Raw genomic sequence first — 12,488 nt, 5'->3', positions numbered from 1 at the left:
GTCCTCCTGGTTAATGTGGGGAGGGTCAGAGTTTGGTAGTTTAAAAGAGGAACGGGGTTACTAGACGTGCGTGGTCCTCCTGGTTAATGTGGGGAGGGTCAGAGTTTGGTAGTTTCAACCAGGAACGGGGTTACTAGATGTGCGTGGTCCTCCTGGTTAATGTGGGGAGGGTCAGAGTTTGGTAGTTTCAACCAGGAACGGGGTTACTAGACGTGCGTGGTCCTCCTGGTTAATGTGGGGAGGGTCAGAGTTTGGTAGTTTAACCAGGATGGGGTTACAAGACATGCATGTTCCTCCTGGTTAATGTGCGGAGGGTCAGAGGGCTGAAAGAGAGCAAGACCGGTGAGGCAGTGAAAAGCAGAGATGCCTCTGACCGGTGTGCTTTTGGATTCTAACCTTTGGGTGTCTCAGTTAGTGAGGTCATGCCAGCCCTTGCCAGTTAGACCACACCTGCGCATGGGCTTCTGGGAGGGCAGGCATGGTCGAACAAGCCGAGTCATTGGTGCCTTTGGCCTTCTCAAGATGATGGTCTCTGGCACGTGTTTACCGATAAGACCCTCTAATTATTCTCTCATTCACCTTTCTCTTGTGTGCTCCAGTGCTGCTCCTGTCCCTGCTACGGCTTCCGTCATCCCGTCACCTTGTGTTTCGGGATCCCGACTCCTAACATTGCTGATGTTTTATCCCTTGAAGATTTGATTGGTGACAGGTCATTCATCTGCTCGCAATCTATTTCTGCCTATCGGAAGTCTTCAATGCTGAAGCTTTCTCGTCTTCAAAAGAAATTTAGGTTCGTGAATTAAGCGGCTGCATCCTGCCAGTCGGAAAGGGGCCTCTCGTGGTTGAGAGTGAATGCCAGTATACTGGAGGAGTTCTTGGGGCCAAATCCCCAAAATCGCCTCGACAACCTGTGTTGTTCTGGGGTTTGAGAGACGCGTTGAATTCCGGGAATTGCAGACCTTGGCTTTGGAGGACCTTACTTTCACGCAATGCTTGCACGCTCGTTGCCGCGATCCCCTGTGCGCGGGCTTCCTCCGACTTCGTAGGCCTCATCTTTCTTTCCTGAACTTTGCCGCCGATGAATCTCTTCTTTTGGGCACAAATTACGAGTGTGTGCCAAATCTTGTTCAAATTTCATTATTGATGAACCTCAAGTTTGTACACAAGCTCGGCAGGCAATATTCACGATACCGTGCAACATACAAAATTTCATTACTCCCTGCTCCACCATCTTTGTTACCTCGCTCGCCGCCATATTGATTTTCAGCACGAGCATTAAAGCAGGAAGCACATGATCATCGGTATTTGTTGAGAACATTCCAAAGACAAATTTATTCAGTATTTATCCTTGTATATTAAGCTTTACTCAGCCCTTCATAAACAAAACCTGAGTTTAAATTTAAACACGCTTACGTAATATATGAAGGAATGTTGAAAGCTCGGAAGTCAGATTTACACAAGATGCCTCGTGTCGCTCCAACCAAGGTTTAAATCCTTTGTACTGTGTTGATTTACACACCGAGTTATACTACCTTGGTCTTTCAAGTCGTATTGGGAGGGCAAGGTCCATCCATGAACCTTCGACGCTATAGGGAAAATATCTGAACTGCCATGATGTGCCAAATGGGTTAGACATTTTGAATGCCCAGTCGCACTCGTCTGACCTTAAAGGGTTTGTCAACCAATCAGCTCACAGTGTGTGATAATTTTAGTCAGTGAGCTCACGTGATGCCGAGGTAGATATGTCCACCGATCTACGGTAACTAACCCTAACCCTAACAACCCACAAGGTTAACAAGGGTTGAAGCTCATTCAATCATTTCTGTCTCGACTTACTTGTGCTCAGTTCAGTCAGTTGATGGGGGCCGAGCTCTGCTTTAGGCCTTTCTGAATGCCCTTGCGTGAACTCTCTGTTTAGAAAACACCGCAAGTGTAGAACTCAAATTCTGGAACATATTGCCTGATGGAGCCTATGATAGAAAGGCCGGTGTTGGCGAGACGTCCAGTGGAACAGATGCATGCACGGGTGGATGGATTGTTGGATCGGCCCAGCGTTTTGGGGCCGTAGTGTAGGGTTGCACATGTCATGAGCGTCTCTGACTGACACAGCCAAGTGCGGGATCCTCTGCTACCGCAAAAGTCCTGTGTTAGATTCTGCAGGTGACGCCAGCTCGGCGGGCCTGCCTGCTGACTGCGGCGTAAGCGGATAGTGGTGATTTTGGAAGGCGTTGCGTTTATTTCTTTAATTACCCTTTGAGGCGACCTTCGCTTGAGGGTCTGCTATGGGAGTCGTGGCAGGTGTGAGGTTTGATGTTGGGTTTTGCCAAAGAATAAGGTTTTTTTTTTTTTTTGGTGTACCGTAAGAAGTCATTACTCCATCTTGTCCTTGATGTGGCATTGACAACGCAGTGAAATCGCCATACATTGCTAGAGTAGTTTGCTCTGTGCTACAGGGAAACCAGGAAGCTGTGTACGAATACGCGCCTGCTGGAATTCCTACAGGCTCGTTATTTGATGTGCTAAGAGCATACTTGGAATAAAAATGATAACAGAGAAAATGAAGAAGAAGCGCGATGGTGGCCGTAAATCGCACGCACACATGTCTTCCTGGAACCACTGCTTCTGTGAAAGAAAAAGCACTATTGCAAGAAAAAAGAAGAGATTGAGGCAGATAAATAATCGGTTTGCAAACAGCAATGAGCAGGTGGAGAAGGAAGACAGAAGGGAAGGTAAGTGGAAGGTAAAAAACCCAATGTGCAGCAGTAAATGTCAGCGTGCGTGATGGAGACCCAAAAAGTGCTTTCAATGAGACGACAAAAATTCACAGTGCTTCCTCAGCCACAGCTCTTAGCTCCCTTTCTTTTTCCACCGACTCGTCTTGAAGAAGAATAAGAGGAGGGGAAAGAATATGGAAAAACGGCATGAAGAAGACGCAGAAAATTCCTTGCAGGTAAAAAGCTGGTTTCTCAACACCTGAGCTGAAGCTTGAGGCTGTGAACCCCACAGTGCTCCAGAGATTTGTTGTTGTTGTTCTTTGGATGTGGTGGATTTGGTTAGGCCATGTGGTAGGGGGAGGGCGGAAGGATTGCATCTGCTTCGAAAACGACTGCAGAGTTTAATCACCCCGGATATCAAAGTCGAAGAAGCGTGCAAATTGGGGGACCGACCCGTAGAACTTCAGATGGAGGAAATGCAAATTGGGGGACCGACCTGTAGAACTTCAGCGAGAGGAAATGCAAATTGGGGGACCAACCCATAGAGGTTTAGATGGAGGAAATGCAAATTGAGGGACCAACCCATAGAACTTCAGATGGAGGAAATGCAAATTGGGGGACTGACCCGTAGAACTTCATCAGGGAGGAAATGCAAATTGGGGGACCGACCTGTAGAACTTCAGCTGGAGGAAATGCAAATTGGGGGACCGACCCGTAGAGGTTCAGATGGAGGAAATGCAAATTGGGGGACCGACCCGTAGAACTTCAGATGGAGGAAATGCAAATTGGGGGACCGACCCGTAGAACTTCAGATGGAGGAAATACAAATTGGGGGACCGACCCGTAGAACTTCAGCTGGAGGAAATGCAAATTGGGGGACCGACCCGTAGAACTTCAGATGGCGGAAATGCAAATTGGGGGCCCGACCTGTAGAACTTCAGCTGGAGGAAATGCAAATTGGGGGACTGACCTGCAGAGCTTCAGATGGAAGAAATGCAAATGGGGGACCGACCCGTAGAACTTCAGATGGAGGAAATGCAAATTGGAGGACTGACCCGTAGAACTTCAGATGGAGGAAATGCAAATTTGGGGACCAACCCGTAGAACTTCAGATGGAGGAAATGCAAATTGGGGGACCGACCCATAGAACTTCAGCTGGAGGAAATGAAAATTGGGGGACCGACCTGTAGAGCTTCAGATGGAGGAAATGAAAATTGGGTGACCGACCTGTGGAGCTTCAGATGGAGGAAATGCAAAATTGGGGGACCGATCCGTAGAGCTTCAGATGGAGGAAATGCAAATTGGGGGACCGACCTGTTGAACTTCAGATGGAGGAAATGCAAATTGGGGGACCGACCTGTAGAGCTTCAGATGGAAGAAATGCAAATGGGGGACCGACCCGTAGAACTTCAGATGGAGGAAATGCAAATTGGAGGACTGACCCGTAGAACTTCAGATGGAGGAAATGCAAATTTGGGGACCAACCCGTAGAACTTCAGATGGAGGAAATGCAAATTGGGGGACCGACCCATAGAACTTCAGCTGGAGGAAATGAAAATTGGGGGACCGACCTGTAGAGCTTCAGATGGAGGAAATGAAAATTGGGTGACCGATCCGTAGAGCTTCAGATGGAGGAAATGCAAATTGGGGGACCGACCTGTTGAACTTCAGATGGAGGAAATGCAAATTGGGGGACCGACCTGTAGAGCTTCAGATGGAGGAAATGCAAATTGGGGGACCGACCCATAGAGCTGGCCATCGGTTTCGGAGTTTATGGTTTTTGAAATATTTGGCTTGACTCGTCTCCTTGCGTGTGACGTAGGAAGCGTTTTTTGCAGTTGAACCCTATGAGTGCTCATATGGGTGGAGGATAAGCAACGGAGCGGTAATGAAAAGGTCAAAATGAACAGGAAATGACCTATGCGGTTCTTATCTGGGGTCAGCAAATCATGAGACGGAAGCTGTTTGGGCCTAGAGACGGAACTGATATTGATAACCCGTGAATGGACCATGATCATTTGACTAAACAGTTCTCAGAAATGTCTAAAAGTGAAAAGTCTGTCCAGGTGATCCAGCTCGCTGGGATTCGGTCTTGTCTGCACAGCTTGGTCCCAACTTTGTATGTCGGTTGCTTTGTCCAGTTTTGAAGAAATACTGGTGTTCTCTTCTCTGTGCTCTTTATCTGTTGTTTCTTGCGAGGTCACGGATGTCACGGACCATACTTTGATGTGCCAATGTGCCATGCTCTTCACAGAGCCTAGGTGACGCCAAAGCAGCTTCCTGAGCAAGGGTTATACTGGGTGGTTTGCCATTGCCTTCCCAGCAGTCGTTCGGGCAGGAATTTGTAATGTGTCAGGGTGGCCATGATAACTTGTCCCTCTCTTCAGGAATGGCACCATGGGATCTTTAACGTCCACTAACTAACGCTGGCAGACGGGATGCCCGTTTAACGTCCATCCGAGGGACGGCACACACATTGATGAATGACCCTCCATGTGAAACACCAGGATGACGGTATATAGCTGGGTCAGGATTCCAACCCAGGCTAGACAGCTTTGAGGTGAGTGTGCGTACCTGCCGGCCTACCTTACCAGCCAAGGGGTCGTCTACATATTGTACATGCAAATTTGAGTGGGAGGGAAGAATGCAGAACATGCAAGAGGATGGAGAAGAAATCATGAAATTATGATTGAAAAAGAAATCATGTGGCATCACCTAGCTGCGTGGTTGCGCGCACATGATTGGTGATTAATCGTTTGCAACGTCACAAATACATTCTGACCAATCATGAAGGAGATGTGGCTGCGTCCATAGATTACATTTGCTGCTTCATGTGTTGCGTTTTCATTCAAATAATGTGAAGCTACAAAGTTATTGTGAGGAATTCTCAGTTGTTGAAATTCAATTTTCAGACTTTTCACTCTCTCTTCATTTTGCATGAACTTTGCCCTCCTTTTCCACTGCCACCCTCACTCATCCTTGGTTATTAGAGGCGAGTGCATTCCAAGCAAAAAGTGGGGATCAAATCTGTCTGTCTGTCTACAAACGTCTGCTTATTATCGAGGAACAACTTGATTTCAATTGAATGTTAAATTTTGAAGAAGAATGGGAATATGAATCAGAACAAAATGAACAGAAGTTTGTACCGTGACTCTGAATTTGTTCCGATCACGTATGCACAGAGAGGAGTGAGATCATTTTTTATTTACTCCATCATCTCCATACCTGGCAGTCGAACAAAACCGAAAATTATTCCAAACAGGAAACTTACTGTTTTTAATGACGTCATAAAGGACACAAACAACAGGCACTAAAAACGAATGTCACGTGTTAAATAATCATCGTCGTCATCGTTTTATGGCTGTTTGCTTGCATGCGTAGGCCGTGAATCACCTAATGGCCGCTTTCCAGGCTGCACGATCCGTTGCTAGGCCTCTTGTTAGTCCTTTAACGTGATGTAAAATAAGGTGATGTAAAAGACGCTGCATCAACGGCGGTAAACTCCCGAAAATATTTGTCAAAATCGTTATTTTGTTTGAATCAAATTATATACTTGAACACTCCAGAACACAAGTCATCTTTGTGACACGTTCAAAACCCTTCCGTTTATCGGTTCGGTACTTGTACAAAATATTATATCATTTTAGGTCATCACGACCAATCACATTTGCCCCTCACCGGCCCTGCCTGCCCATGCCCTTGTTTCTTAAGACTGTGTGGGGTAAGGTACTCCATGAACTCCCTAGTTACTCGATAAGTTGAACCTTTTGTTTGTTTTCAGCGGATATTTATTTCTGAATAAATCCTAAGATTCCGTACCGAGAGGAAAGATCTTTGGGTGTCCTGTCTGGGTTGTGGAACGTGGGTCCATGGTGTTTCGGTAGAGAGCACAGGGAAAGGGGGTAGTGTCTCTGACCCGTGAGGTGGGGTTGGAGTGGAGAGTCCCTTTGGTGTTTACAAAGAGCTGCAAATTCCTCCTTCCTTTGTGGACCTCGAGAGAATGGTGCTTGCGAATTCCCGTCTGTAACAAAGCTTACGATAAAGTGCCAAGACGCCGTTGAAGATTTCCAGGGTTAATGTGTCGCTGTGTGGCGCCTTGGCCTGGCAGGGGACCGCCCTCTAGCCCTTTTGAGAGTTGCTTACAATTTGGTTACACTGCCTGGCGAGTGGGTGGTCCAGCATGGTTTGTTACCCTTTGCATGGGGGTGGGTGTCGAGGAAGGCCGTGTGGGGGTAACGTTTGCATACTTCGTCGGAGTAATTGTTGGCATGGCGCAGACGTGCTGTGTACCACGACACTGTGGTCCGTCGTCAGGACTTGAGTGACATGAGCTGAAGACCCCCCTGACAAAGCAATACACTTTCATCTGAAAGTTTCTTCATGAAAAGTTGTCACATGCTTGTTTGGCCTTCCCATCTGAGCCTTTCACTCAACATGGTGGGTTGAAATGCCATTTACTGTGCTCTTTTATCCATTGTCGTCTATCTATTGATGGCCTCTTGTAATTCATTCATGGACACGTCTGCTAATGTCTCCCAACGTCTTTGTTGTTGCGTGCAACAACTTGCAAACTCATGATTATGCAACCACCTGCCGAAGGTCGTCCACTGGGCATCTTCTCCGTATCCGAGTAGATGACATCTCCTCTGTACGGTTGAGCAACACCAATCAGCCTGTGCCCCCAATGATGTTGCATCTCCAAAAAATTTATTCCGAGCGAAAGCAGAAGCTACATCTTTGCGGGGGGGGGGGGGGGGGGGCTATCGGTAATGCCTTTTAGGGTCTGCTCCCTCGGTTGCCAAACCCGGTCTTACACCGAAGGCCTTGGTTGTTCGAACTTGCTCAGTTTCACCTGTTGCTGGTGCGCACATAAGAAAAGAGTAGGAAAAGAGCGGTGAGCCCTTCAAATGATCTCACTTTAATAGGAAACCAGGCCTCTCTGTCTCAGAAAGGAGACATCACAGGATGTGGTTGATCCAGCATGAGGTAAAAGGTCAAAGGCTGGACCCAAATAAGGCTTGTGTCGCACATTCCATGCATTCTGCCCAAATTCCTCAAGCGGCCTGCAGCTGCATGGCAGAGGCAATCCTTCATCCCCTTCCCTCTTCTCTGTTCCCTTAGCCTCGTTTTCCCTCCTGTTGTTCGCGGTTACTTTTCCTGAGAATGGAACCTAAGCTTGTTCGATCTAAAGCGTTGCCCCCCTGACTCCCTGTTCCCCTCCTTGTTTAAAGTTCTCTTTGTTTATGCAGCAATCTACAAACGACCGTTCACAAGGTTCGATGAATGAGATATTCCCAACAGGCCAAGATGTGCCAACGTTATTTATTTCATTGTTTACAATGTATACAAGGTAGTTGATCGGAAAAAACAAATATTTCCTTCCATTAAATATCGACTGAAAATCTGATATATCGACACCTATTGAAAATACGTTGGCACGTGTTGGACTGCTGCGAGCATCTTGTTTGTATACATGTTTGAACGTGGCCCTCGAACACGTTGTTACACATGTTTGTATACATGTTTCTATGCATGTTTGTATCTTTTTTTATTGTTGTTGTTATTATTATGTTTACCCCCACCACCGAAGATGGAAGTTGTGTTTTCACTCATGTCTGTCTATTTGTCCACCCGCTTGTCTGTGAACAGGATATCTCAAACATGTATGGACGAATTTGGACGAAACTTGGTGGACAGGTTGGGTGGGTGACCCGGACCAATTGGTTCGATTTTGGTGAAAATCTGAATCCGGATCCAGATACGGGCATTATTTAATTTTTGCGTGCTGTTATTGGGTGAAGAGAGAGATTCACAAATGTTTGAATCTCTTTAGACCTCTTGAGGTCATGTGGTCATTGGCATGAACTTCCCATTGGCCTCATGACTTTATACATTATGGCCTTGCCAACACAACGAAGCAGAGAGAAAAACTGAACAGACTTAGAGAATTGGAGAGGAACGCTCCGAGTCGCCCCCTCTCCCTCACCATGTCGCCCTCCCCTTTACCTCCCCCTTTCTCTCTCTCTGATGGGATTGCCCGTGAAAATGGATAGGGGCATTCCATCAACTGTTTAATGAAAATTATTTTGTGAAACAACCACACGGTGCTAAGACTGCTGGCGCGTGCCAGCCTCTTACAAACGCTTTTGCGGCCTGACATTAACTGGAAAGGATTCAGATGCCTTAGCACCACATAAGGCCCGATCCTGGTGTAAGTGAACACCTGTCTCACCAAAACGGCCGGATGCTATGCTGTTGACCATTTTCCGCAGCCCGACCTGTGGCATGTGTCATAATCTTGAGAGGGTTGCTCATTGGCAGAAGAAGAGTTTGTCTCGAGATATGATAACGTCTACACGTGTGTTCTCTGCCCGTTTGCTAGATTAGATGCATGTTTCAATGGTTAGACGCCTTAAGATGTTACCAAGGAAAAAGCCCGTTGCTTTTTCGCAAGCGGCATCGTGAACATAATACTTCTGCGGCCACGACACAGTTTGACAAAGGAAAGGCCTCAGCCGGATTTCCAGCAGGTCTTTCACATTGACCATCTTTAGCCTGTTTGACCCGTCTGTTTGGCCTGATCCCTGCCCTCTGCTGAAGTTTTCCCAGCAGCTGGACTTGGTATTGGTCTCCTGCCGTGGCCTCATTGCATGTGGAATTTGTCTGCCTTTCTCACGTGCTGCCCGTGAATTTGGATGTTTCATGCTTTTTGGATGTTTGGTTTTGCCGCTTGGATGTTTCGTGCTTTTTCCCGTTATCTTTACCGTACACGATACGTTTGTCGGGAATGGGGGGGCAGACATTATCCGATGTTCTACTAACTTGTTGCCTTTTCTCTGCAGGGATTTTGCTGCACAGCTTGCAAGCAGATCCGCACGGCCCTGCCAAGTGCCCTCTGACCTCCAGTCTGCATGTTGACCACTGGATAACCACGATGGCGGCTTCTGTCGTGAACTTCAGCCGCCGATACTTTCCCTGAACCTTACCTTTTCTTTCCCTTTCCACCTATTTTTCACCACACGGTACCCCGCCTGCCTCACGTTTTCTCTACCTATCTCCCTTATCTCAGGATCTGCAGCACAGCACCATATTCTCTACTGATGGTGGACCTCTTCCTCGACCCGCTATGCCTCCTTGCTCTCAGAGATGGGTGTAAATGGTTTACGAGATGTACATTCTCTTTTTAGTTACCATTAGGATGCAAGAGGGGGATGTGATAGGGACTGACAAAGGGGGAAATGATCGTTTAGGAAGTGTGGCTCATTCCTAGAAATACAATGATAAATGAGTAGCATGCGTACCTAATGTTTAAACAGGTACGAGAACAGAGTCTTGTCGCGTTATCAAACTTTTCCTTCCTCTAGCCATTCTTGATTGCCTCATCTTCTGACAAAACAGAAACTTCTTTGGTTGAAAAGAAATTCTGTGGGTAGGGTAGAAGTTATAATAATAATAACTTGCATTGCTACAACTCGACATTTCGTTCCTACAGAATGTTATTTTGTAAAAAAAAAAAAAAAAAAAAAAAAAAGTATAAAAGTTGCGTAAAGGTGCGGAGCGTGGATATTGAGAGTAAAGCGTGCCCAGGCGTCGTTAGGTAATGCTAGATGAACTGTATCCAAGTTCATCCATTAGAGGTAGCCGTATCGACCTTGTTTGCCTAATGTTTACCGCTCCTTAGGGTGCAGGCCGCAGCGTTGAACTTTCAGGTCTTTGTATAGGTATTGCTTGTGCTCCAAAAAAACAAAAAGAAAACCTTTAATTTAAGCTTGTGTAAGGGCTCATCCGCTGCCTTTTTCACTGAAAGTGCCATTTTCTGATTATAGGACTGGAAGGGTTGGGGTGCGAGGGTTCAGTGTTGTCACAACCATGCACCTTAAGAAGGCAAAAGCGGCCATTGGACTACCTGGCTTATAAATAACTTTGAATCGCATCGCTCTCCAATTTGACTCGACTAGTGGGAAGACGGCTTGCCACATGAATGCCACCTGTCGTCGCACACCTCCAAAAAGGAACGCAAAGGCCAAGAGCAGAATGTCGTTTCCCAAGACAGAAACTGTGCAATCTTTACATGGAAATCAAAATTGCAGACTCTATATTTGTGTTGCCGCAAACCGAGCCGTCGGTCCGGAAACGGGAATCGTGTGGTTGGTTAGGAAAGGGAGGAAGCATAGTGATAGAGGATGCCTTTGTAGAAGTTCTAGGTTTCCGGAATCCATTGGCAGGAGCCACTGGATCTCGAGCAACTTTTGTCGCCCCTGATTTGGGTTTTGACGGAGAACGCCTCGCAGAGGCGTCCGGGAGCGGAGACGGGGAGATGCGCCTTGTAAATAAACGATCGGGGAAACACCTAGAAGTAAGGGAAAAGACAAGCGTTCCGTAACTTTCTCCCCATAAAAAGGTGCTCAGGTGGCTTTATTGTCGTGGTGAATGGAGAGCGCAGGTACCTTTTTTTGAGCGGTTTCTTAGTGGCTCACGTTTCGGAGGAATCGAACTTTACCCAAGGCCATTCATTTCTGCACGGTCTTTTTGTGGATCTCTACCTGAGTCCCAAGTGCAGCGCAGTAATTTCTACAGCTTTATCAATGCAGTACTCACCTGCAGACTTGACAAACCGTTTAGTTGATGTTCTTTTGGTTTTTGGAGAAATTTTCACTATTTAAGAGGCCTTTCTGGGTTAGGACATTTCGCCGAGCCGTGGCTGGGCCTCGCTCCGAGGCTCAAATGTAGCCTCGGACGGAACGTAATACATTTTGTACTGTACTGTGGATGACAATTCACTTTACAAATGCTGAGATTATTTTGTCCGGGCCTTCATTTTGGTCGACAAAAAGTGAAGAGGCTCAAAATGCAATGTCTGAACTTTGGCGCATGCGTACCGCTTAAACTTAGATACCTCGTTTAGAATCTTTAGGTACGTTGTTCTGTACTATATCGACAAATTGTTAATCTTCATTGCAGGTACTCTAAATTAGTTCGTGTACTAACTAATTTATTTTGAAATTTTGAAGCATGTTCAAAGTAGGCCGTTGTACATATTTCCAGATGTGTATGATAATTGAATTTCTTTTGCAGTCCAGGTTTAAGAATTGTACAGGTAAATCGACCTTTTGTAAAACATACCACTAGGGTGTGGATATATTTTGTATGACCGCAAAATGAATGCAGGAAATGTACTGTATGATATTTCTTTTCGTTTTTCTTCTTGTTTTGTTTCTTGACTAGCCCCGATTGATGACATCATCGCACGTGCCTGGGGAGACGCTAGAGATTGCTTGGTTGTACATAGCTAACATCGGGGGCACGATACCTGGCCTTGTTTGTAGATGCTAGAATGTTGATGTATTAGCACTTGTCGGTTGAACACTGTGGTCAGGCATGGTGTAATGCTCGGCGGAAGAATAAAGTGCATTGTACGGTGATGATGTTTTGAAGACTCTCATTCGTGGTAATCCGGAATAAAGCAGCTTCCTCATGAGATAGTCTTCAATCACAGGTAACCGTTGAAAGCACATCACGTGGTCGGGCCATAGACTCCCAACTCCTGTGCGGAAAGACATCACGGCTGCGCAAGGCCACTCTGGCCATTTCCAAGATGGCGGTAAGCGGCCGTTTCCAAGATGGCCTTGAGCGGCCGTTTCCAAGATGGCCTTGAGCGGCCGTTTCCAAGATGGCAGTGAGCGGCCGTTTCCAAGATGGCGGTGAGCGGCCGTTTCCAAGATGGCGGTGAGCGGCCGTTTCCAAGATGGCAGTGAGCGGCCGTTTCCAAGATGG

The 12,488-nt window shown here is 46.7% G+C and overlaps 1 protein-coding gene across 1 annotated transcript in view; it reads left to right on the top strand.

Moving 5' to 3' along the window:
* LOC137427258 (insulin receptor substrate 1-B) overlaps positions 1-12,136 on the top strand; it is a 90,284-nt gene extending 78,148 nt beyond the window's left edge. Inside the window, exon 2 of the mRNA XM_068116623.2 lies at positions 9,557-12,136. The gene's annotated coding sequence lies outside the window, so the exon portion shown is untranslated. The remainder of the gene's footprint in view (positions 1-9,556) is intronic.
* Positions 12,137-12,488: the final 352 nt, after the last annotated feature.

This window comes from Myxine glutinosa, chromosome 5, assembly GCF_964187855.1.
Source record: "Myxine glutinosa chromosome 5, kmMyxGlut1.1, whole genome shotgun sequence".
Lineage (NCBI taxonomy): Eukaryota > Metazoa > Chordata > Myxini > Myxiniformes > Myxinidae > Myxine > Myxine glutinosa.
The sequence above is the reverse complement of the archived record's forward strand: the minus strand, read 5'-3'. Positions and strand labels throughout refer to the sequence as shown.